We start from the raw sequence: 27,500 nt of genomic DNA, 5'->3' as shown, positions 1-27,500 counted from the left end.
CAACTTGACAATATTTCACCAACTTACACTAATCATGAATAAAACATTGTAAACAAGCCAGGATATTGGAGGCGATAAGCATATTTCTAGCACAAAGTTTTTTGAATAAGTTATGCTCTGGTGACCTGCAGTATTAGCTGAAACGGTGTTAGATACGGCACCGAAAAGCAGGAAGGTTTTTGTCATGGCCTGTGTCACTGTGGCCCCCGTAGTTATCACAGTGATTGACTTCCTTACAAAAACCCACAGGCGTAATATCCCATCTGATCTACCGCCACTCAGCGAGCTAGAGCTCTAAAAATTCACTCAGTTCACAAAGCCATCGGGTAACCTCCGTGTCTGTGAAAATTCATCTCGACAGACGAAGCACAGGTACTTTCGCTCCTTTTCATTTCTTGGCGATAATGTTTTGGCTGCTGCGATGCCTCCAGGAACAGACACGTGTTTAATGACACAGATCTTGTGTGTCTCACAGCAGTCAAACACACACCATACACAAACACACTGTCGTTGTTTTACCATTCGCAAAGAAAGTTTATTATAAACATCGAACAAAAAGTTCGGAAATTTGTGTTTGGTAGATTATTTCTCTGTTGTAACAATGCTTCTTGCCAATACATTTTATACCGTTGGAAAGCCTGTTTATTTCCCTTTTAAATGGTGCCCCATTTGTGGGATGAGCAGCACTGCTGAGTATGTGGGTAGCGCTCATGTAAAATTTGCCAAATCTTCTCTGCCAATGCCAAACAGCTTATTCTGCTGTTGCTATTGACTCTTGTTTGGTGTTGTTTGGTGAATCGGATGATTGAAATCTATCAGTAACAAGGAAGAAACAAGACATATTGGCAATTTTACAATTTATTCATTTAACAGTCAGGAGCCTCGGTTGCATGTGGAAGAACCATACACAGTCGCCACAGCCTGGCACCTCCTCCTCATGCTGGTCACCAGCCTGGTCACACAATGCTGTGGGATGGTATTCCGCTCCTCAACCAGGATTTGTCACAAGTCAGTGGTTGTGTTGGTCACTCTAGCACGAACAGCACGCTCCAGCTGATCCCACAAGTGTTCAGTTGGGTTGAGGTCAGGACTGTTGAGGCAGGCCATTCCATTCTCTCTACTCCCAAATTCTGGAGGTAGTCTCTGATAAACCCCGCACTGTGGGGGCGAGCGTTGTCATCTTGGAGGACGGAGTTCGGTCCCAGACTGTGGAGATATGGGATTGCCACTGGTTGCAGAATCTCATCTCGATATCTCTCTGCATTGAGATTGCCTCCAATGATGACATGCCTCGTTTTTCCAGTGATGGAGATGCCGCCCCACGCCATCACACTGCCTCCACCAAAAGGTGTCTATCGGTGCAGCAATCAGCATAGCCTTCTCCCCGTCTCCTCCACACTTTGACCCTACGATCCAACGTCCGTAGGCAGAATCTGGACTCATGGCTGAACGTAACGTTCCTCCACATGTTCAGGTTCCAGTGCAGGTGTTGCCGACACCAACGCAAATGGGCCTGAGGGTGAAGGGCAGTCATGGCAGGCCTCCTGGCAGCCCTATGAGCCCGGAGATTGGCTGCGTACAGTCTGTTCCGGATTGTCTGGGCCGAAAGCCGTGCGCCATATCGTCCTGCAAACCTTGACTGCAAAGGACAGCCTACGGTTCCTAAGTGCTGAAAGGGTGAGGAACCGGTCTTCTTGGGGTGTCGCCTGTCTCCGACATCCCCCGTTTCATGGAACTTGGCCTTCAGTTTGGAGTGTTTGGCATTGGCAGAGAAGATTTGGCAAATTTTACATGAGGGCAACCCACCTACTCATCCCACAAATGCATGTTCCTTACAACTGGGGCACCATTTAAAAGGGAAATAAACAGGCGTTCCGATGGTATAAAATGTATTGCCAAGAAGCATTGTTACAACAGAGAAATGATCTACCAAACACAAATTTCCAAACTTTTTGATCGATGTTTATGTGTATTATTATTTGTGTATGTCTATTATTTGTATTCATAATGAATTATTATTATTCATAATTTCATTCATAGATTTTCAATTGAGAAAACCTATAAAATTGGTGTAAGAAGCTGAAGTAGAAATAAATAAAAATTTCAGTGGAAAATGAACAGTGTTGATGCATTATGTTACACATACCGGGCGTGGTACGCATAGACAGTGATATTTTTAAATATCTGGAAAACAGTCACAAAAATGAAGTCAGTTAGACTTGACCTGTTTTCACGAAGTCTCTCAAAGTTATATTTATTTACAATTATCACAATTATTACAATTATCACAAGTATTAAAATGATCACAAGTATTAAAATGATCACCCCTGCCTGCACTGTCCCTTTAATAGAGTTACTTGTACTGCTGTACAGATATAACCATTGTCTCTGTCGCTAGACATTTTTCTCTTGTTCATAGAACACTCAAAATAAAATGGTCACTATCAAAAACAATATCTTCCCCATACACTTTCCATATCTCTTTTCACTAGACATTTATATCTTGTTTATAGACACTCAAAATAAATGGTCATTCCTAAACATGTGTTTATATTCTGCATCAACATCCTCAATGCACTTTACATACTTCCCAGTATCCTCGGGCATGCATCGCAGTGATGAATCATTAACTTGCATATTATTCTATAGTTTAAACAATTGAACCCTTCACTAAACTTGAAACTATTGAGCCAGCCAAAAATATATAATTAAAAGGAATGGGATACGTGGAGCCATTTACAGGACAAGATACAAAGCTGTCAGCACCGAGTGCTGAATCCTGTTGTCTCTACAACAACGACACATAACGTTAATTGGAGAACAGAATACGTAAATTTTTAGCTAGAATAGCGGCAGTGCCAATCTGGGCTAACATTACATAAGTAACTGAATTGATTTCCAAACGAATATGAGCATATGCCCTTGGTAGCTAACATTACCTAATTTCGCGCCAAACAGGAAAACAAGCAATGTTCGCTAACTTTCCAAATTTCACAGGAAACTAACGTAGGGCTAACGTTAACTTTGCTGAGTAACGGTAAAATTAATTCACATAAGTTAGGTAGTTAGCTAGCGTTCGGAGCATTCATAACATTACTGGCGAACGTTAGCTAACTTCTCACATCTTAGTTAGCCTACATTAGCTAATTTACAGTAAACTAGACAAACTGGACATTCACCAATCTGACAAACGTAAATCAAACTCGATACTGATTTTATAAAACTGAATTACACAATACATGGTGCTTGTGACACTTTACTAACCTGGAAAACAGTCACAAAAATGAAGAGTCAGTTAGACTTGACCTGTTTTCACGAAGTCTCTCAAAGTTATGGAGAGCCCTCGCCAAGTCCAATACCTAGACTCAACCATGTCACAGTGCCATCTGGTGTCGTATAATTGCTATTACAGGCAACTTAGGTAAAATCATTATCGTGGATTTCACCTGTAAAACAAAACTAGTATAAGCTCGCAAAAACAACATCACTAATGTGATCACATTTTAGTGGGCATCACAATTACATTACATTACATTATTGGTATTTGGCAGATGCTCTTATCCAGAGTGATGTACAGTTGATTAGACTAAGCCGGAGACAATCCTCCCCTGGAGCAGTGCAGGGTTAAGGGCCTTGCTCAAGGGCCCAATGGCTGTGCGCATCTTATTGTGGCTACACCAGGATTGGAACCACCAACCTTGTGTGTCCTAGTCATTTACCTTAACCACTACGCTACAGGCACAACAGTTTCACTCCCGCTGCTTTCGACTGAACTGTAATCGCCAGGAATGTCCTACAACTGTCCAAATTATCTATAGTCATAGCAAAGACATGTATATTCTTTCTGCACTGAAATATTTGCTCTCATTTGTGTAGCTTATACACTTTGATTAAGCAAAAACCTAAGTGTTCTGTTGTTTCCCGGCCTCCCCTAAATGGAGCCTTCAGGTCACTTCAGTGTCTGAGAAAACTTGGGTCGGTAAAATACAGGTACTTTTGCTCCTTTTTATTTCTGGATAGTCGTGTTGACTGCTCTGCCTTGGTTGTTATTCTGCCTTTTTGTTTCAGTTAAAGACCGGTCGCACATACACAACACAAGTCACGCAGTCATTCCTTTACTGCGTGTGTGATGCCCACTAAAATGTGATCACATTAGTGATGTTATTTTTGCGAGCTTATAATTTTATTTTACAGGTAAAATCTGTCTATTTGTTTCACGATAATGATTTTACCTAAATTGCCTGTAATAGCAATTAACTGTGACATGGTTGAGTCTAGGTATTGGACTTGGCGAGGGCTCTCCATAACTTTGAGAGACTTCGTGAAAACAGTTCTCGTCTAACTGACTCTTCATTTTTGTGACTGTTTTCCAGTGTCACAAGCACCATGTATTGTGTAATTCAGTTTTATAAAATCAGTATAGAGTTTGATTTACGTTTGTCAGATTGGTGAATGTCCAGTTTGTCTAGTTTGGTGTAAATTAGCTAACGTAGGCTAACTAAGATGTGAGAAGTTAGCTAACGTTAGCCAGTAATGTTATGAATGCTCCGAACGCTAGCTAACTATATAACTTATTTGAATTAATGTAGCCGTATGGAAAATTAGGCCTAGATATTAAAAGTTCATTGATTCATGAATAGGAATTAATAAATAGAATAAGTACAATAAATAGGATTTAAAAGGTTAAAACAATGCAGAGGTTTAATATTGCATATTGTGCAATTGTCATAGGATTTCATGGTTAAGTTCATGTATTGTGTTAATTACATGATGTATTACAAATGTATTTTGTTTTCCAAAATACTATGTTCACAATGCTGGACATATTGTAAATATGTTTTATTTTGAAAATATTCAACTGTAAAGTTTTGCTTTTTGTTTATTGTCATTAGCCAATGAAAAGTGAGTTGAAGGTCAGGGGTGAGGGGGAAGTGGAAAAAACGGGAGAGAGACGTTGGAGAGAGAGGAGGGAAGATTTAAAAAGATCGCGAGGAATGTGTTGCTAAGCTGTTGTTTTGAAACGTTAACAGTAGAAATACGTAGTCCACCTATTTCCAAAGCGTTTGAGTGTAATAACGTCAGTACACAACCCGTGAACTCTACGAGTTGTTATATTCGACGGACGAACTGTTTTGAACAATTTATTCCGAAGAGGAGTTCAACGTTCGGGCGGTCCGCCATTTTGCCTAGCTTAGCCTACGGTGAGATAGCTAGCTGTTCTGGATTGCTCACTGACTGTGTGTTCCCCAACCCGGAGAGCTCGACAAGTCTGCGTAAACCAGAGGAGATAGTAACACAAGCGATTTCTGTGATTCCAACCAAATAAACATACTTTCCGGAGAGGAGCTTCGCGCGCGCTGCCTGTTCCAGGAACTGTGAGTTGTCGTTGTCCGCTGGCTCATTTAGAGTGAAGGAGCTGCCATTTGCTGTGCTACACCGCACACAAGCTACGCGCCAGGCCTGCAACAACCACTTTGAATTGGGGTATTTTAGTTATACTGCCGGCTATAGGGTATTTCATGTCATTGAGGTATTTCATTTCATTGAGGCTTAGCGCCCGGTATCGGTTTGTTTTTGATACTTGAATGTGCACTTGCAAACTATTTTCGAAAAACGCCACTATGTCTCAGTCTTTGGAGCCTTCGCTCGCCACATTATTAATACAACTTTCTGCTGGAAATATGCTTATCGCCTCCAATATCCTGGCTTGATTACAATGTTTTATTCATGTTTAATTATCATGACAATTGAATAGTCTGCTTAGTGTAAGTTGGTGATATATTGTCTAGTTGTGCAGTTGACTTCCTGTCTGCTAAATGACTAAAATGTAAAATTATGTTCCACTCAAGATGATTTGCACCAATTTACACGTTTAGGCAATTCAATTAGTGTTGATAAGGTGTATGGATCACACTTGTTCGGGGGGTGGTGCTATGCAAAACGATTTCACTCTTTGGTTCCTTATTTCGATTAATCTGCCATTCATTCATTTTTATTGAAATCTTACTTCAGATGTTGTAGAGTACTAAATCTTTCTTCATTTCACAGGTGTTGAATGTCAGGGTTTCTGTTATAAATATCACAGAAGTGTTCTGTACTAAGTGGTCCCATGCTGTCTGTGTTGGACACTCATTAGAGTGACTTGTGATGTACTGAGCACTGGGGAGCTCCTGGCTCCACTCTCCCACCCTCACCTGCCAGGAAACATCCTGGATTCACAATGCATACAGGAGAAGAACAAGAACAGGAAATATCTCCAGTGTGATGAACTGAGGCCACACAGCACAGCCAGACACATGCTGCCTGTTAAATCATCTGTGGAGGGTTTCTGTACAGCAGGGCTTTCAACTCTCTCACTGTGGCTCACTTCAGCTGTCAGGCTGTACAGACGGGGAATAGTAGATGCTACCACTGCCAGAGCTAATAAAGGCTCTGCTGTAGCTCTGTCTGAGAAAAGTTGGGATGGGGCTTTTTTTTTTTTTTTTAATGTACTTAAGTATTCCACATTATGGTATTATGGTGTGTGTTTTACTGCAGAACTCATCAGGGAGGGTTTTTGTACAGCCCTGCTGTGGCTTTGCTGCACTGTGACTCTCGGGCACAGTAATACACAGCTGTGTCTCCAGTCTTCAGGCTGCTGCCTTGTAATGACACTGTGCTGCTGGAGGTGTGTTTCCAACACGGTGGGCTGAATTTGTTTAAATCTCTGGGGGTTGGAGGAAGGAGAAAAACTATATAAATTCAGAGGGTCTGAATATCCATTATGAGGAGCACTGCTGCCCCCTCCTGGAAAAGAATTAAAACACCAGACTGCTCCACTCTGGAATTTAGATCAGTCACGATGCTCAAGGTTTAAATGCTCTGATAGTTGTTATTATAATTTGAATATGTGTGTATTGTCATACATTAAATCAAGATATCTAAATATGCACCAAAGTTTATTTGAGTGCCCTTTAACTTCTTGGATTTGGCTATGATATTATCCTCATTACGTACTGGGAAAAGCAAACTTAAATGAGAGCAGATTTTTGTGTATGTTTGTGCTTCAGTGAAAAGAAAGGCAGCTGATAAGACTTTACTGTTGGGATATGGCATTACTGTTGAGATCAGGCATTACTGTTGATCAGGCATTACTGTTGATCAGGCATTACTGTTGAGATCAGGCATTACTGTTGAGATAGATCATTACTGTTGAGCTAGAGCATAACTGTTGAGATAGATCATTATTGTTGGGATAGATCATTACTGTTGAGAACGCATGACTGTTGAGATAGGGCATTACTGTTGGGATAGGGCATCACTGTTGGAGTGGAGATAAAATACCCTGTAGGCTCATGTAACGTGTGGTGGGTAAGCTTGTGAAAATTGGTGTAGTTGTGCAAACAATTATTATGTGCCTACAGTACGTGGTGTTTGTGTTCAGGGTCTGAATACCCATTATGAGGAGTACTGCTGCCCCCTCCTGGAAAAGAATTAAAACACAATTAAAACATTATCAAAAAGTGCTTGTTAAAATATTTAAAGAAATGTTTAAGGAGAAAAGAAAATAATATTTTAGGAAAACTAAAAATATTCTTAAAAATATAAATACTAAAATATATTGCCAAAGAACCAAATATGTCCAATTACATGATAAAGTTCCCAGTAACACTGCTAATGCTACAATAGCTCCCATTGTCACACACAGATCTCTCTCTGTCTTTCAGGTGATGTTCCTGTGTTGGGAGGAGAATTCTCAGGGGCTTTCATATGAAATACTGTGGACTGAATTTGTTTAAATCTCTGGGGGTTGGAGGAAGGAGAAAAACAAGATGAATTCAGAGGCTCAGAATATCCATTATGAGGAGCACTGCTGCCCCCTCCTGGAGGAGAATTAAAACAGCAGACTGCTTCCACCAGCATTACTATGGAAATTAAATCATTAATAGTAATGTTTGATTCATTATATTGTTTCTGAATGAAAGCTCATGTAACTATGGCACATATTTCTACACAATTGAATACATTCCATTTTGGTCACCTGAAACTTACTAAAAAATAAAAAGAAATTAAGAAGAGTCCTTCCTTATTTGTCTTGTATTTGGAATCTGGTTAAAGTCAAACCAAATGCACAAAAAAACATATCTTGCAAGGTTTGGGTTTCCCTGAAAAAATAAATTAGGTGACCTCAATAAATCAATATATCTTTTTAGATACAGATTTTCAAATTAATATATCTTCTATTATTTTCTAATCATTGTAATCTATCATGAAATAACTCGGATTGCCATAATTTGGATCCTTCCACTGAAAATATGAAGGCTGCTCTTCTCCAAAATGTGTGCATGAACCCACAATGAATATACATAAACCCATAACAATATGTGCCACAATATATATATTATGTATAACCAGATATGTTCTTTATGAATCATAAACACTTTTATTATTACCTCTTGTATTTAATTAATTGTCCTTGGAGTCTAAAGTTTGAATTTAATTGAATAAACAATACCATTGGGTGCATATCATAACTACATGCTTCATTTATTGTAGCTTTGGATGAGAGCATCTGCTAAATGACTTTAATTTAATGTTTATATCACTTCAACACACCCAGGGTGGGTTCAAACCAGCAACCATCCAACTCCCAGATGACTGCTCTTACCTCCTGAGTCGATGTCACCTGAACATTTGCATAACTATACATAATGTAAACTATACAAAAACCCATTACAACATGGGTCACAATTTATATGATGTAGAAGCAGATATTGTCTTTATGAATCATAAACAATGCCATTGGGTGCATATCATAACCATATTTTACTTTTGAGAGAATAATTGAAAATTGATGTTCAGCTTTTGTTTCTCCAAAAAAGCATTCCAATCTGATTAATGTCGAAATGTGTATAAAATAAACCATAAAAATCTTATACCCAAATTTTATATGAATCTTTAATTGAAAAACAGCATTGTTCTTTCATTCATTCATTAGATCCAGTTCTCTGCTGTAGCTCTGTGTGATAAAGGGGAAGAGGTTTTTGTGCAGCTCTCCCCTTACTCTCTCACTGTGACTCTCTGGCACAGTAATACACAGCAGTGTCTTCAGCTGTCAGGCTGTTCATCTGTAAATACAGCTGGTTCTTGCTGTTGTCTCTGGATATAGTGAATCTTCCCTGTACAGACGTGGCATAATATTTGGAGGCACTGTCATATCTGATGTTAGCAACCCACTCCAGCCCCTTCCCAGGAGCCTGTCTGATCCAGTGCATCCAGTAGCTGCTGAATGTGAACCCAGAGCCTGTACAGGTCAGTTTGTGGGATTCTCCAGGCTTTTTAACTGTTGGTTCAGACTCAGTCAGTGTCTGACATTTAACACCTGTAAAATGAAGAGAGACTTAGTACTCACAATCCACAACCTCACAAATACAATTTTACTGAAAATGAAATTAATTACAGATTAAAACATACTTGTAAAGAACACAGTAATGAGAAGTAGGCTGGTTATAACAGTCATGGTGAAAGTCTTTGACTGCAGTCTGTGACAATAGTCCTACTGTTAGTCTCCACCAACAGTCCCTCCTCCCTCAGTGCAGAGAGGTAAATGTAGAAGGAAGAGCTCAGAGTTTGCATGAACTCCTCCTCACTGGGTGGGCAGATCTCACACTGTTTAAATAGAGCAGTCAGAGCTATAGACGGGGCTCAGATCATATAGCAGTTATGAGTATTATCCATCATTACAGCCTTGTGTCTCTCACAGACAGCATAGGACCACTCAGTACAGAAATCACCCTCATATCCAGTGGTAAACACTGGACCCAGCATGTGTAACACTTACAAACAGAAACCTTCTTCCACCAATATTATTGTAGAACATGTCAATAATAGATTTTTTAAATGTACAATGATAATTTACTCTATTACAGTCCTCCTTTACCCCAAAGAGTATAGACAACTCCACATATCGCTGAAATCTACATGCCAATAAAGTATTCTAAAAACGTGTTCCCTTATTTTCAGTGCATTATACTGGAAATAAATGTAATGCTGAAAAACAAATGTAAATGATGGCAGATGTCTGTATGTTCATGTTTCCATGAATAACACAGGTAATTTTTGTATAATAATGGTTTGCAGATATGACAGAGAACAGGAAGGGTTTTATCTGGACCTTTTGTCAGTGTAAGAGTGGTAATGTGCACATTTACATGTACAGAAGTGGTCCTCTTCCACCTCAATGACAGTAATAAGAAATATTGTTATTAAGCCAAACCAGTTGAAACAAATATTACAGCAGCCTGCTTTTTTATATTTTGCAGTAAATAAAAATGTAGTGCGTTGAACATAAGAGTCAGTGGACCATTTGGGAAATATTTACAGTGCATCCGGAAAGTATTCACAGCGCTTCACTTTTCCCACATTTTGTTATGTTACAGCCTTATTCCAAAATGGAATAAATTCTTTTTTTTCCTCAATATTCTACACACAACACCCCATAATGACAATATGAAAGAAGTTTTTTTGAAATTTTGGCAAATTCTTTAAAAATACAAAACTATTAAATGACATGTACATAAGTATTCACAGCCTTTGCTCAATACTTTGTTGATGCACCTTTGGCAGCAATTACAGCCTCAAGTCTTTTTGAATATGATGCCACAATCTTGGCACATCTATCTTTGGGCAGTTTCGCCCAATCCTCTTTGCAGCACCTCTCAAGCTCCATCAGGTTGGATGGGGAGTGTCGGTGCACAGCCATTTTCAGATCTCTCCAGAGATGTTCAATCGGATTCAAGTCTGGGCTCTGACTGGGCCACTCAAGGACATTCACAGAGTTGTCCTGAAGCCACTCCTTTGATATCTTGGCTGTGTGCTTAGGGTCGTTGTCCAGCTGAAAGATGAACTGTCACCCCAGTCTGAGGTCAAGAGCGCTCTGGAGCAGGTTTTCATCCAGGATGTCTCTGTACATTGCTGCATTCATCTTTCCCTCAATCCTGACTTGTTCCTGCCGCTGAAAAACATCCCCACAGCATGATGCTGCCACCACCATGCTTCACTGTAGGGATGGTATTGGCCAGGTGATGAGTGGTGCCTGGTTTCCTCCAAACATGACGCCTGGCATTCATGCCAAAGAGTTCAATCTTTGTCTCATCAGACCAGAGAATTTTGTTTCTCATGGTCTGAGAGTCCTTCAGGTGCCTTTTGGCAAACTGCAGGCGGGCTGCCATGTGCCTTTTACTAAGGAGTGGCTTCCGTCTGGCCACTCTACCATACAGGCCTGATTGGTGGATTGCTGCAGAGATGGTTGTCCTTCTGGAAGGTTCTCCTCTCTCCACAGAGGAACGCTGGAGCTCTGACAGAGTGACCATTGGGTTCTTGGTCACCTCCCTGACTAAGGCCCTTCTCCCCCGATTGCTCAGTTTAGACGGGCGGCCAGCTCTAGGAAGAGTCCTGGTGGTTCCGAACTTCTTCCATTTACGGATGATGGAGGCCACTGTGCTCATTGGGACCTTTCTGTACCCTTCCCCAGATTTGTGCCTCGAGACAATCCTGTCTCGGAGGTCTACAGACAATTCCTTTGACTTCATGCTTGGTTTGTGCTCCAACATGCACTGTCAACTGTGGGACCTTATATAGACAGGTGTGTGCCTTTCCAAATCATGTCCAATCAACTGAATTTACCACAGGTGGACTCCAATTAAGCTGTAGAAACATTTCAAGGTTGATCAGTGGAAACAGGATGCACCTGAGCTCAATTTTGAGCTTCATGGCAAAGACTGTGAATACTTTTGTCATGTGATGTCTTAGTTTCTTATTTTTAAGAAATTTGCAAAAATTTCAAAAAGAATTTTTTCACATTGTCATTATGGGGTATTGTGTGTAGAATTTGGAGGAAAAAAATGAATTTAATCAATTTTGGAATAAGGCTGTAACATAACAAAATGTGGAAAAAGTGAAGCGCTGTGAATACTTTCCGGATGCACTGTATGCAAGATTTCAATATTTTTTAAATATCCATGTCAGGTTGGTGTAAGTTTGAAACGTTTCTGGCAATGTACATTTTCTCTACAGCCTGCAGATTAGTAGGTGACTCTAAAAGATATATAAAAGATGCCCAAGAATGAACCATAATCTATTTGCATGAATTAGACCAAAAGAACAGAACACTTCAGTGATATTTATAACAGAAACCCTGAGTTACCTCAATGAAATCATTATAAATATTATAATTAAAAGCCAATCTAGTTCAAACAAATATGGAAGCAGCCTGCTTGTTTATGTTTTACATTAAATGAACATATAGTGTGTTGAACATAAGAGACAGTGGACCAATTGGGAAATATTTATGCAATGTTTACTGGATATTGAGATTGGTGCACGTTTGAAACATGTTTCTGTGTCTTGTCATCATGATCACAATCCAAACCAAATATTGTAGCGACAGAACAGCATTACAGCCTGCTGGTTAGCAGGTGACTCTAAAGGGTATTTAAAAGATGTCCAAGAATTATCAGGCATCTAATAATATGAATGAGAACTAAAGAACAGAACACTGCAGTGACATTTATAACAGAAACCCTGAGTTTCACTTCATACAGCAGGGTTCATTCCAGGGCTCTCTGCTGTAGCTCTGTGTGATAAAGGGGAAGAGGTTTTTGTGCGGCTCTCCCCTCAATCTCTCTCACTGTGTGTCTCTGGCACAGTAATACACAGCAGTGTCTTCAGCTGTCAGGCTGTTCATCTGTAAATACAGCTTGCTGTTAGAGTCTTCTCTGGACATGGTGAATCTTCCCTGAACAGACTGGGCATAATATCTAGTGCTGCTATACTGAGATCCCAACCACTCCAGTCCCTTCCCAGGAGCCTGTCTGATCCAGCCCATATAGTAGCTGCTGAATGTGAACCCAGACACTGTACAGGTCAATGTGTGAGAGTCTCCTGGTCTCTTTACCTGAGAGAGAGAGAGAGAGAGAGAGAGCTGTGAGGAGGTTTGCACTGCACCCTCCTCCAGGGGAGGAGAAAAGGGAGAATGTCAATAGAGATAGATTGTAGAAGGGGAGAGGGGATGGGGTCAAGAGGACAGGTGGTCAGGAGGTGGGAAGCTCACACACAGAAACACACACACACACATACACAGGGACCCACACATACTCACACACAGACACATGCACACACAAACACACACACTCACACACACAGACAAAGACACACGCAGACACACACAGACAAAGACACACACAGACACAGACACACGCACACACCCATACACACACACACACACAGACCCTCACACACACACACATGCACACACAAACATACACACTCACATCCAAACGGAGGCTGAAGACAGACATTTTGGAGCAACTTTGTTGACATTTATTGCGTAAATCTCTGGAATCTGTGATGTGCATCTCTCGCACAATTACCCAATTACCGTTACACTGGAGGCGACTGGGAACGGCCAGGGCGTATTGGAGGTTCTGCTTCTCATTCTGGGCGTTCCTGGGAACCGTCGTCATTCCTACAGACGCAGCGAGCCTTGCTGCCGTATATATGGATCGCAGGAGATGCGTTTGGTTTGTCCCGCTCTGCAAAGCGACGGCAAGGTTGCCGGGTTACGACACGTACTTCCTGTACACTCCCCTTCTGGCCAGGTCGTGACGTTCTGCAACCAGCTGCCAGACGTCCACGAGAACGAGACCTGCCGCGGCTTCCTGCTGGACGTCACCGTCGAGGAGTCGCAAGACAGTAGGCCGAACTTACGCCGTCAACCTCTTCAGTGACCAACGCGTCAGGCCTCTCCAACAACAAAGTGTGATGGGAGTGGCAAACATGTTTCTCCTTGGTTGTGCCTCCCTAGCTACAATACGCAAGGCACTATATGAAGTTTGGATTAGGCGAGACACTCCTGACAGTCTTAATGTACCTATTTGGTTTTTTGATGAATTATGTTTTTCGGTTTTGGCCTATGAGTATAATTTCCAGAAAACAGATTTTTACACAAAGCATTACATTTACGTACCTGCGCATTCTTCAACACTTCAACAATCTGTGAAGATCCAGTTCAGAACTAATTATATTTCTGTGATGTGTCTGTGTGCAGGGTATATGTGGTATATCATTTTTTGGTGCGAAAATGTTGAAATTACGTTGGAAAATTTAAAATAGATCAAGATAATTTGAATGGTTCGGATATGAGCTCACGTCATGCTCGTGGTTGTGTATGACAATTGTATTGTTAGCCTTTATGGACGGGGCTCCCAAGTCTGAGACAATGCGACGTGAGGTGGGACAGGGAACAGCTGCATTCTGTGCGGGTTCTGAGCTGCCTACAGGAACTTTCCCCCGCGAGTGAGGCCAGGGGGCTAACGGTCACATCACAGGGCGGAGAGGTCAAAGGGCTGGTGGCTTTCAACATGAGGAAATCATCTGGAGCCATTCGCATCGCCACCTTTATTACATTGCATTACATGCCATTTGTCTGACGCTTGTATCCAAAGCGACTTACAATTGATTTGACGAAGCAGGAAGCTCCCCTGGAGCAATGCAGAGTTAAGGGTCTTGCTCAAGGGCCCAACGGCTGTGCGGATCTTATTGTGGCTACACCTGGGATCGAACCACCGACCTTGTGGGTCCCAGTCACGTACCTTAAGAACTACTCTACAGGCCGCCTCCTTTATGGTTAGTGATCATAATGATAGTTTTTCAGTGATCATTTATGATAGTGATCAGTAATGTGTTACTAGACCAATGTGTTACGAGAAAAGAAAATTGTGATTTGAAAATTTCTACAATGGTTGTCTTTCTCTCATATGCTCTCTCTTTCTTTCTCTCTCTCTCTCTCTCTCTGTAACTCTCTCTCTCGCTCTTCCTGTATCTCAGTTGAAATGCTTATTATAATGCTTTGGACAAAAGCATCACCCAAATAACACACAGTGTGAAGTACAGGAGTGAATCAGCACACAGTTTCTGAGCAGTTTTCTCATTGGTTGGAACAAAAACCAGCAGACGGAGCAGCCCCCCAGGACTGGAGTTGTACCGCCCTGCCTGTATGTGACCCCCCCTCCCCCTCTCCCTGTATGCCCACCAGGTCCCTGCAACAGTCTGACGTCAGAATGGTGGTCCTGGACATCACCATTCCCACAGGCTTTGTCCCTGACAATAAAGACCTTGAGATGGTAGGAAGTGCATTGTGGGAACTATCTGGTAGACAGGCAGACTTCTCCTTGTGTCGGTCCATCAACGGTGTATTTTGAAACCTGAATTCAAGGACTATAAGCACAGGCACAGGGTGAGTCAACATGTCAGTGAGCCCTTTTCAATGATAGGAAGGGATTAACAATGGTCTTGTAACAATGTTTTCACACAAAAATCGTACCTATTGTACTTTAAACCATGCCTTGAGCTGGTCAATCCATTTTGAGTATGGAGCAGGTCTGAACTGGTCAACCAGCTACCAGCTGTTTCAAAACCTGCAGCAGCTTCTGTTGTTTTCTTTTGAGCTGGGTGGCCTGACTGAAGAACCTCTTCCGGAGAATGTGGCCTGGATTCAGTCACCCTGAATCCTTGATATTGCCTTGCTAATAAACTCAAGGATTATTTTCATGGCGCTGTGTAAACATTTTATGAACTATTTGTTGAATGCTGAACATGTCAAATTGCATTTGTTTAAAAAAACTAAAACAAATTTGAATTAAATTAAATGAGTAAATTAAAAGAATTCAACCTAAAGTTAAGGACAAATGATGGAGTCCAGCCCGTGTGTGTGGTGAGTGGCCTGTTTGTGGTATCCATGGTAACGTCAGTGATGTCACGGTCTCTCCACTCAGACCGCCGCTGCACCAAGTTCTACAACCCGCTCACAGAGGGGGCGGAGCTACAGAAGATCTGCAGCAATGACACCTGTCATTGTGCTGAGGGTGGGTGGGGCTGTGAGTGTGTGTGTGTGTGTGTATGTGTGTGTGTTATTGTGTCTGTGTGTGAGATGTGTGCATGTGTTTGTGTGTGTGTATATGTGTGTGTGATACTGTGTGTGTGTGAGTGGGGGGGCTGTGTGTGTGTGTGTGTGTGCTTGTGTTTGTGTGTGTGCATGTGTGTGTCTATACCTTTGTGCGTGTGTGTACATGTGTGTGTGTTATTGTGTCTGGGTGTGTGTGTTGTGTGTGTTTTACCATTTACAATTAGAGTGCACTGCTTTGTCTGAGAGATTGGCCGATTACCTCTCTCAGGTACACCTACACCCTGGGGAAGAGGAGCTGGGTGGAGCGGTGGCCCTCCGAGGCTGAATGCGGGGGTGACGTGGGACTCGCCAAGAGGTGCGCCCAGCTGGCTGCGGTTATCTCTGTCCTTATGGAGAAGGGCTGCCTGTCCTGAGTGACTAAAACTATGCGGCTTTGCCAAAATTATAGAGCCCCGTCCCTGGATTCATGGGACCCCGGCATACCTCAGACCATTGTACCATTCCGCAGTGTAAATACACACATTGCCATGCACTGAAAACTATACCATAGTATACTGAATAGTGAATGTGATTGTGTGGCTCTCCAAATATGTTTTCCATTACATGCCAATATATTACATGCCAGGTTTTATTCAGAAGACATTCTCTGTCAGTTATATTGATATGCATCCCACTGAGAGAAAGGTGGCTACAATTGTATTTATGCATTTCCTAATGTGACAATAAAACATAGTTCAATGCAATTTAAGTTTTATCTCTTTCAGCTGTATACAGTGACACAAACGCACGGATTGTGTGGGCTTACAGACCCTCCAGCATGAGTATGGTCTTGAAGGCACCTATCAGAGCTAGGATATTCAGCGGTTAAACATCTTGGTGGTCGTTCGATGAACGAGAAGCTCGTATTCAATCTTTTCATACTCTTCACGTTCTGTGCATGATTTGTGGAAAGGACAGGCATACATATTGATGAAGGTTTTCTCATAAAAGCCGTTTTAATTGAAGTAAAGCTACCTGTTTAAAATAAAGCTAACACTCACAAAAGAACTTAGCGTATGATCGTTGAATTTGATTGGCATGATTCCTCTGACAGACGCACACGTAACCTGATTAGTTTTCACAAAACAAGATTAAAGACGATTAAGGTTGCAGTTTAAAGCAGAACTAGACAAATAAAGAGAAGAGCTGTGAACTAAAGGGCAAATAACAATGAAAAAGAGATTCAACTAAATATCACTTTAGTGACAGTTGGTTCGAAAAACACAAAGCATTTCACCATAGAAAATGTTGGTGCCATAGGATGCATAGGGTATGTGATCCTCTTGTTATTTCATCTGTAAAAAGAAGAATATTAAAGTCAGAAAGAGCACAGACACCACTGTAATAATAATATTAATAATAATAATACAAAAGTACAGAAATTGTTAAATTAAAATAGAAACACACTTGCTGGCTGAATTAGGTTCTTTAATGCATTTGGGCCGGGGTGAGTGGGTTCTTTAATGCAATTGGGCCGGGGTGAGTGGGTTCTTTCATGCATTTGGGCCGGGGTGAATGGGTTCTTTAATGCATTTGGGCCGGGGTGAGTGGGTTCTTTAATGCATTTGGGCCAGGGTGAATGGGTTCTTTAGTCCTTAATATAAAAAATGAAGAGGAAAGCCACTGTATACTGAAAAAAAAAAAAATTAATACCTAAACAATACACAGAAGGTTACAGAACACACACCGGCTTAATAAATGCAGACCACTATCATTGCAAAGTATACAGTGGCTTCCCTCTTCAATTTCTTTTGCATTTTGGACTTTTACCTTTTGGGAACCCTATTTTCCACTTTTTTGTGTTCTTTAGCCCTTACCATCACTAATGTCACAGAGATGCTGTAGAGGAGGGTGATGAGGAAGATGACGAGGAAGGCACAGGCCGTGTTCCAGATGTCCTCGGGGCTGTCTACGGACAAGGGCTCGTGCGTGTTCTCATTGAAGTACTCGTTGTCTGAGCTGATCTCTTCAGGAGAGGGAACAGCAAGAAATGATGACAGTGCTGAGCGATCAGTCAGCAAGGGCAGCTAATATCACCCCTCTAAGATACTGATAATATTACATAAGGCTAACCATACTGTGTACTGGTGGTCCTCACTCACTATGGGGCGACATGGCTCAGGCAGTAAGAGCAGTCGTCTGGCAGTTGGAGGGTTGCCGGTTCGATTCCCCGCCCGGGCTGTATGCCCGGGCATTCCCTGAGGATGGCACCCCACTTATCCTCCTGGGAGATTTCAACATCCACCTGGAAGCCTCCCAGCCTTCTTACCACTACTTCACTCCTTTGACCTCTCTCTGCAGCACTCTCCCCCAACTCACAAGGCTGGAAACCTTCTCGACCTGATCTTTCTGAGGAACTGCTCCTCTTCTAACCCCACTGTTACCCCTGTACACAAGTCGGATCACCACTTCATTTCCTTCTCCATCCCCCTAGCCCCTCTGCCTCCCTCCCCTTCTCTCACCCCCACTGTTTCTGTCTGATGTAACCTCCGCTCTCTATCACCCTCCTCCCTTGCCCCCAGAGTCACCGCTTCCCTCCCTCCTCTTGAATCCTTCTCCAAACTACCCACTGATTCCGCATCTTCCACCCTGCTTTCCTCTCTCTCCTCAGGCCTTGACTCTCTGTCCTCTTGTCTCCCGGCCTGCTCGATCCTCCCCTCCCAGCCCATGGGTTTCTGACCTTCTACGTTCCTCCAGGCCCAGCCTACGTGCAGCTGAGAGGAAGTGGAGGAAATCAAAAGACCCATCGGACCTGTCTTCCTACCAGTCTCTCCTGGCGGAATTCTCCTCCCCTATTACCACTGCCAAAAGAAATTACTTCCAAACAAAAATCCAGAACTCCACTTCTAACCCTCATCATTTTCTCCTCTCTCCTCAGCACACCTCCCCCACCTCCTCGCTCACTGCTAATGAATTTGCGGTATTTTTTGATGAGAAGGTTGCAGATATCTGCAGCACCTTCGCGACCACCACCACTTCTATGCCTGCCTCCATTTCTGTGTCTGCCCGTTGTTTCTCCTCTTCCTGTCCCCTTACAGATGCTGATGTGTCTCACCTCCTGCTCTCCCACCACCCTACTACTTGTGCCCTGGACCCCATCCCCTCAAACCTCTTTCAGGCAATCACGCCTGAAATCCTCCCGTTTGTCACCTCCCTTGTTAACTCCTCTCTGTCCTCTGGCTGCTTTCCCTCATCATTCAAGAGGGCCTACATCACCCCGCTCCTAAAGAAACCCACTGTAGACCCCTCCTGCATTCAAAACTACCGTCCCGTATCTCTCCTTCCTTTTCTATCCAAATCCATTGAACGAGCCGCCTCCAACCAACTCTCCTCCTTCCTCTCTCAGAATAACCTACTGGACCCCCACCAGTCCGGCTTCAGACCTGGCCACTCGACGGAGACTGCACTCCTCTCTGTCAACGAGTCCCTTCAGGCTGCACAAGCAACCTCTCTCTCCTCTGTTCTGATCCTTCTTGACCTCTCTGTGGCGTTCGACACGGTCAACCACTCCATCCTCTTAGCCTCCCTGGCATCTACAGGGATCTGTGGCACAGCCTTAGAGTGGATCCAATCTTATCTCTCTGGCCGGTCCTCCCAGGTGTCCTGGGCTGGAGGAGTGTCAACCCCTCGCCCCCTTGTTACAGGAGTCCCCCAGGGCTCAGTCCTCGGGCCCCTCCTCTTCTCCATCTACACAAGATCCCTTGGCCCCGTTATCTCTGCTCATGGCATCTCCTATCATTGTTATGCCGATCACACCCAACTCTTTCTCTCCTTCCCTCCATCAGACACACAGGTCTCTACCCGTATCTCCACCTGCCTGAGAGACATCCAGAGCTGGATGGGCAACCACCATCTAAAGCTCAACCCAGGTAAGACGGAGGTGATCTTCATCCCTGCTTTAACCTCTCCCTTCTCTGATTTCTCCATCTCACTAGGGGATACCACAGTGACCTCATCCCCTCGTGCAAGAAACCTTGGAGTGGTGATGGACAACAGGCTGTCCTTGTCCAAGAACATCGCTACGGTGACCCAGGCGTGCAAGTTCTTCCTGTACAACATCCGGAGAATCCGACCCTTTCTCACCACCTACTCTACTCAGCTCCTTGGTCAAGCAATGGTCCTGTCCCGCCTGGACTATTGCAATTCTCTGCTGGCTGGCCTTCCAGCATCTGCCATCAGACCCCTACAACTCATCCAGAATGCTGCAGCCCGTCTGGTATTCAATGTTCCCAGACATTCACATGTCACCCCCCTGCTCAGCAACCTCCACTGGCTGCCTGTTATGGCTCGCATCAAATTTAAAACTTTGGTGCTCACATACCAGGCAGTTAAAGGATCAGCCCCTGTATATATTCAATCCCTTATAAAGACCTATACACCAACAAGACCCCTCCGTTCTGCCACTTCGTGCCGTCTGGCGCCTCCCCCTCACCACGCCTGCACTTCACGCTCACGACTGGTGTCTGTCCTGGTCCCACGGTGGTGGAATGACCTCCCGGTGGATGTCAGAATGGCAGAGTCTCTGACCTCCTTCAAGCGCAGACTGAAGACCCATCTCTTCAGGCTACACCTTTCCCTCTCCAACTCACAATCACCGTGATTAGCCTTAGACCGTAATGGCACTTATGTATAGATATCGTTACTTCAATAGGTATTGTTGTTTTTATTGGCTGTTGTATTGTTGTCTTCTAGCTGCCAACTGTGGTATGCTAGTTTGAAAGTTGATTGTACTCTTCAAGGGTTCTGATTTTCTGTATGTTTACACTAGTACTCGGAACAGTACTGTCCTCTCAGGTCCACTTTTGCACTTGCTCTTGTGTTTGATTTGCACTTTGTTGTACGTCGCTCTGGATAAGAGCGTCTGCTAAATGCCACGTAATGTAATGTGTCGAAGTGTCCCTGAGCAAGCCTAACCCCCAAATGCTCCTGACGAGCTGGTCGGTGCCTTGCATGGCAGCCAATCGCCGTCGGTGTGTGTGTGAGTGTGTGTATGAATGGGTGAATGAGAAGCATCAATTGTACAGCACTTTGGATAAAGGTGCTATATAAATGCCAACCATTTACCATTTGGTCCTGGAGAGCCGCAGGGTGCGCTGGCTTTTGTTGTTACTCAGCACTTCATTGATCAATGAAATCAGTCGATTACGCAGTTAACGCACCTCACCTGGTTTCTCGCGTCTAAAGTGGTTGTTGTATTTCAAGGTGAAACCAAAAACCAGCAACACCCTGCGACTGTCCAGGACCAGGGTTGGCCACCGCTGCCTCAGAGTTAGGAACCTAAGACCCACTCTACCCTCTATGCCACTCTGCTGCGGTATGCTCTGGGTCTCAGAAAGGGGTGGGGTGCATGTGGCTGTGTAATAGATATTGGGAAAGGGGTGTGATCAAGTACCCCCCAACACACTGCTCACGTTGGGCATGGTTCTGAAAATCTAGCAAAAAGAAAAAAAGACTGACTGAAAATGTGTTATGGCAGGGGGGTGTCCAATGCTAGCTGCTGTGGGTGCTCGGTTCTACTTATCATGGTCTCGATTGAAGATGCTGCTGAAAACAGTTCAAGCTATGTTTTGAAACAGCTGCTAACTGGTTGACTAGTTCAGGCCAGCTCCCAGCTGAACATGGTTTAATTGGTTGACCAGTTCAGACCAACTACCAGCTCGACATGGTTTAGCTGGTTGACCAGTTCAGACCAGCTCAACATGGTTTGACCAGCTGAAGCTATGTTTTGAAACAGCTGGTAGCTGGTTGACCAGCTCATACCCAGCTTGACCAGCTTAATTGGCTAAATTTTCAACCTGGTCAAGCTGGCATAGCTGGATGTTACAACAGGGGAACATCATTTGTTTATTAGTTGAATCGGGTTAATTAGTCGAAATAGTGTTGGGCAAAAAAAAAAGAAAAACTGTGCCCGGCCCTTTTCATTGCATTACATGTCATTTGGATGATGCTTTCTATCCAAAGCGACTTACAGTTGTTTTAGACTAAGCAGGAGACAATCCTCCCCGGGAGCAATGCAGGGTTACGGGCCTTGCTCAAGGGCTGTGCGGATCTTATTGTGGCTACCCCGGGGCTCGAACCACAAACCTTGCGAGTCGTGTACCTTAACCACGACGCTACAGACCGCCCTTTGGCGGGGTCAAGGGGACGCGGCCAATGTACCTGGCTGGCTCTTGCTGAGGGAGAGGCTCTTGGTGGTGTGGGCCACCCTGCAGGTGTACGTGGCGCCCGGCTCCCAGGAGGCCTGCAGGTGGCTCCAGAGCGTGAAGGTCCCGTCGGCCGCGCGGTACAAGTCGCTGCCGTTGGCCCCCGGCAGCTCCGTCTCGCCGTTCAGGACCCAGGTGACGTTGATGGCGGCCGGACTGAACCCGTGCACCAGGCAAACGAGTCCCCCGGAGAACTGCAGCAGGGCGGCTTGGGGTGGGGAGGGGGGCGCCGGGGCTGGAGGGGGAATGTATAGGGAGCGCTAATTTAATACCTCCACCAGAGGTGGAAAGTCTCCAAGGGCCGGAAAGTGAAAGGTCCTGCCATTTGATTCTTCCAGCCATGAACTTAGCCGTGAACCCAGCCATGAACTCAGCCATTCTTCTCACTGAAGAACTGTGCTAATAACAAATCCAGGTGACTGGGAAAAAAATAATTATAATACTGGGGAAGGCTTTTACTTTTACTGAACCTGGATTTTACACCCGTGACCCAAACTGCCACCAACTGGACCTACAGGCCCATGGAGGATGGACGTGCCCCTATGGAGGCTTAGGGCTGGTGTTTCTTCCCTTCTATTTCTCTGTAAAGTGTATGTGTGACAGTCTGTGAAAAGTGCTGGACAAATAACATTGAATTTAATTGAATTCATTCACACTTGCAGAAATAATGCAAAAGTGCCTAAAAGGGTACAAATGCTTGTTGCTGGGCCGGTTCCCTATCGGTAAATAAAATTAATAGCCATAAATATATAATTAATTCGTACATCTTCTTTGCTTGGAAAAAAATGTGTACATTACTGTACTTTCATTTGGGAAACGTGATCGTTGAAAATCTCCACTGTCACTTAATTTCTCAATTTTCACACACTTACATAGGTGAAAATATGATTGCAGACAAAGATACATCCAAGCAGAATTATCAAAGAAACACTGTCAAAGAGACAGAAAACTCCTCATGAATTCATACGGATCAATTATTTTCGATGTATTTCAATGTTAGATTACCTGTCCAGAGGTGTTTAGTTTAACCAAATAGCCCCACCTTGTGGCCACATAAGATTCTGAACATAGTGTTACCACATCTATCCCCAAGGTGGCACTGTTGTCTAAATCTAATTTAATTTGGAGTATTACTGTTGGAACATTCTGTCAGTTTTGGTAGTCTGTTTGAATACTCCATTTGTATGCATGATTATGGGATTTTTCAAAAACATGTTGGCAAGGTCAATGAAATGAGTGGTCCTTTGTCATTTTAGTTGCTTAATTACCTGTTATCGGAAAGGTCTTCCTTACAGGGCTGAAACATTTGTTTCGGACTTCACATGCAATTGACTTCATGGATTTCCATTCATCCTTGGTGAAAGTCCTGCTGTGCACAGATCCCTGAATTCTGTTCTTGGAGTCCTTAAGTTCACGATAGTCTGCTGATTCAGACTCACTCTTGTCCAAGACCCAGAACACTTTGCTTTTGTAGGAGGCAAACACTTCACAGGTCGCTGTGAAAGCCCCACTGCTTTCATCAATATTCAACTTCAGAGACGGCGAAGAAATGGGATGAGCTGAGAATACAAAATGGGGTTGAAAGCAAAATGTGCATCACATTGACATGTACACTGGCTGTTTTCTGATGTAGTTATTTATCACTGGCAGATAGGTGTCATTCCCTAAAGAGAGAGGAAGAGAATTTCACTCAGTGAGCACTTTATTCGGTATTCATTAGACTTCTTTTTTAGACTTATTAAGTCTTCTGTTGCTGCAGCCTATCCACTTAGAGGTTTGATGTGTTGTGTGTTCAGAGATGCTCTTCTGCATACCACTGTTGTAATGCGTGGTTATTTGCGTTATTGTCACCATTCTGTCAGCTTTGACCAGTCTGGCCCTTCCACTCTGGCCTCTCTTGTTAACAATGCGTTTCTGCTCACAGATCAGCCACTCACTGGATGTTTTTTTGAAAATTCTCTCCAAACTCTAGAGGCTGTTGTACGTGAAAAATCCCAGGAGATCAGCAGTTATAAAAATACTCAAACCAGCCAGTCTGGCACCAACAATCATGCCATGGTCTTAAAGGTGTTCCTAATAAAGTGCTCAGTGAATGTATATATAATTTATTATCAAATAGACAGGACAAATCTCACAATCTGATTGGTTAATAGCAGTGACAATATAACCATATACCAGGGCTATGACTCGCAGTCTGATTGGCTAGGACAGGGACAGGGAGCAGAGACCTTCTTGCTGTGAGGCATCAGTGTGACCCACTGCCCTGCTGTACTGCCCCAGGACAGACCCGGGGCAAGAACATTTCTGACAATTGAACTCCATGTAAACCAGTCAGGCCGACTGCTACTTACTTCTGCAAAAGCTGGTGTTGAGCTCTTGTGATTTTGTATTTTGCGTAACTTTGCAGGTATACAATGAGCCAGAAAGCCATTTCTCAAGGTTGACGTCCACCTGACTGGTCTGGTTGAACTTCTTATCTTCCCCCTGCATATCCCACACAGCTGGTGAACCTTCAAAACGCATGTTGTCCTCTTTCCATTCTACTGTGATCTCTTTTGGGTAAAACCCGGTCAGTGAGCAGACCAAAGTGACTCTTTGGGCTTGTGCTGGGTCACTGCTGAGCTGGTAGTATAGAGTCATACTGGGAAAGAGGGGTTCTTGAGCTGCAATGAAAATGAAAGAAATAAGTGTGAAACATTAACCCCAGTAAATGAATGAAGTACATCCATTAAATTTACTGAAATTACAAATACACAAAATACACAGGGGATTGGAAAACTCAACTTGTGTGTGTGTGTGTGTATGTGTGTGTGTGTGAGAGAGAGAGAGATCAAGAAAGAGAGAGAGAGAGAGAAAGAGTTTTTGTCTTTGTGTGTGTGTCCCATATTTTGTCATTAAACCATTTCTGAAATACTCAGGTGAAAATATGATTGCAGACAAAGATACATCCAAGGAGAATTATCAAGGAAATACTGTCAAAGAGACAGAAAACTCCTTATGAATTCATACAGATCAATTATTTTCTATGTATTTCAATGTTAGCTTACCTGTCCAGGTGATTGGTGTTTACTTTAACCAAATAGCCCCACCTTGTGGCCACATAAGATTTTACCACATCTATCCCCCAGGTGGCACTGTTGTCTAAATTTCATTTAATATGGAGTATTACTGTCAGGACATTCTGTCAGTTCTGGTAGTCTGTTTGAATACTCCATTTGTATGAATGATTATGGGATTTTTCAAAAACATGTTGGCAAGGTCAATGAAATGAGTGGTCCTTTGTCATTTTAGTTGCTTAATTACCTGTTATCGGAAAGGTCTTCCTTACAGGGCTGAAACATTTGTTTCGGACTTCACATGCAATTGACTTCATGGATTTCCATTCATCCTTGGTGAAAGTCCTGCTGTGCACAGATCCCTGAATTCTCTTCTCAGAGTCCTTAAGTTCACGATAGTCTGCTGATTCAGACTCACTCTTGTCCAAGACCCAGAACACTTTGCTTTTGTAGGAGGCAAACACTTCACAGGTCGCTGTGAAAGCCCCACTGCTTTCATCAATATTCAACTTCAGAGACGGCGAAGAAATGGGATGAGCTGAGAATACAAAATGGGGTTGAAAGCAAAATGTGCATCACATTGACATGTACACTGGCTGTTTTCTGATGTAGTTATTTATCACTGGCAGATAGGTGCCATTCCCTAAAGAGAGAGGAAGAGAATTTCACTCAGTGAGCACTTTATTCTGTATTCATTAGACTTCTTTTTTAGACTTATTAAGTCTTCTGTTGCTGCAGCCTATCCACTTAGAGGTTTAATGTGTTGTGTGTTCAGAGATGCTCTTCTGCATACCACTGTTGTAATGCGTGGTTATTTGCGTTATTGTCACCATTCTGTCAGCTTTGACCAGTCTGGCCCTTCCACTCTGGCCTCTCTTGTTAACAATGCGTTTCTGCTCACAGATCAGCCACTCACTGGATGTTTTTTTGAAAATTCTCTGCAAACTCTAGAGGCTGTTGTACGTGAAAAATCCCAGGAGATCAGCAGTTATAAAAATACTCAAACCAGCCCGTCTGGCACCAACAATCATGCAACGGTCTTACGGGTGTTCCTAATAAAGTGCTCAGTGAATGTATATATCATTTATTATCAAATAGACAGGACAAATCTCACAATCTGATTGGTTAATAGCAGTGACAATATAACCATATACCAGGGCTATGACTCGCAATCTGATTGGCTAGAATAGGGACAGGGAGCAGAGACCTTCTTGCTGTGAGGCATCAGTGTGACCCACTGCCCTGCTGTACTGCCCCAGGACAGGCATGGGCAAGAACATTTCTGACAACTGAACTCCATGTAAACCAGTCAGGCCGACTGCTACTTACTTCTGCAAAAGCTGGTGGAGAGCTCTTCTGATTTTCTATTTTGCGTAACTTTGCAGGTATACAATGAGCCAGAAAGCCATTTCTCAAGGTTGACTTCCACCTGGCTGGTCTGGTTGAACTTCTTATCTTCCCCCTGCAAATTCCACACTGCTGGTGAACCTTCAAAACGCATGTTGTCCTCTTTCCATTCTACTGTGATCTCTTTTGGGTAAAACCCGGTCAGTGAGCAGACCAAAGTGACTCTTTGGGCTTGTGCTGGGTCACTGCTGATCTGGTAGTATAGAGTCATACTGGGAAAGAGGGGTTCTTGAGCTGCAATGAAAATGAAAGAAATAAGTGTGAAACATTAACCCCAGTAAATGAATGAAGGATATACATTAAATTTACTCAAATCACAAATACACAATTGATAGGAGCACTCAATTTGTGTGTGTGTGTGTGTGAGAGAGAGAGAGAGAGAGAGAGAGAGAGAGAGAGAGAGAGGGAAAGAGAGAGAGAGAGAAAGAGTTTTTGTCTTTGTGTGTGTGTGCCATATTTTGTCATTAAACCATTTCTGAAATACTCAGGTGAAAATATGATTGCAGACAAAGATACATCCAAGCAGAATTATCAAGGAAACACTGTCAAAGAGACAGAAAACTCCTCATGAATTCAGACAGATCAATTATTTTCTTTGTATTTCAATGTTAGATTACCTGTCCAGATGACAGGTGTTTTCTTTAACCAAATTGCCCCACCTTGTGGCCCTATCCCTCTTGTCTAACCCCCCACAAATTATTATTATTTTTTTTTAATTGCACTTATGATGAATATATGTTCAAAACAGCACTTCCTATGTATTTACCAAGTTATGGATGTGATGCTTTGACTTGTGGAAGAACCTATGCACTTGGAAGTCGCATTGGATTAAAAGCGTCTGCCAAATGACAA

The 27,500-nt window shown here is 43.1% G+C and overlaps 1 long non-coding RNA gene and 1 gene segment (V, D, J or C); one reads left to right on the top strand and one right to left on the bottom strand.

Moving 5' to 3' along the window:
- LOC133122378 (Ig mu chain C region membrane-bound form-like) overlaps window positions 1-27,500 on the bottom strand; it is a 101,767-nt gene that overhangs the window by 47,930 nt on the left and 26,337 nt on the right.
- Window positions 272-16,762, top strand: LOC133122386 (uncharacterized). Its single transcript, XR_009708094.1, has 4 exons — window positions 272-372; window positions 15,074-15,274; window positions 15,813-15,902; window positions 16,212-16,762. It is a non-coding gene; the product is annotated as an uncharacterized LOC133122386 (long non-coding RNA).

The sequence above is a fragment of the Conger conger genome, chromosome 2, assembly GCF_963514075.1.
Source record: "Conger conger chromosome 2, fConCon1.1, whole genome shotgun sequence".
In the NCBI taxonomy this organism is placed as follows: domain Eukaryota; kingdom Metazoa; phylum Chordata; class Actinopteri; order Anguilliformes; family Congridae; genus Conger; species Conger conger.
This window is presented reverse-complemented; position numbering and strand designations above follow the sequence as displayed.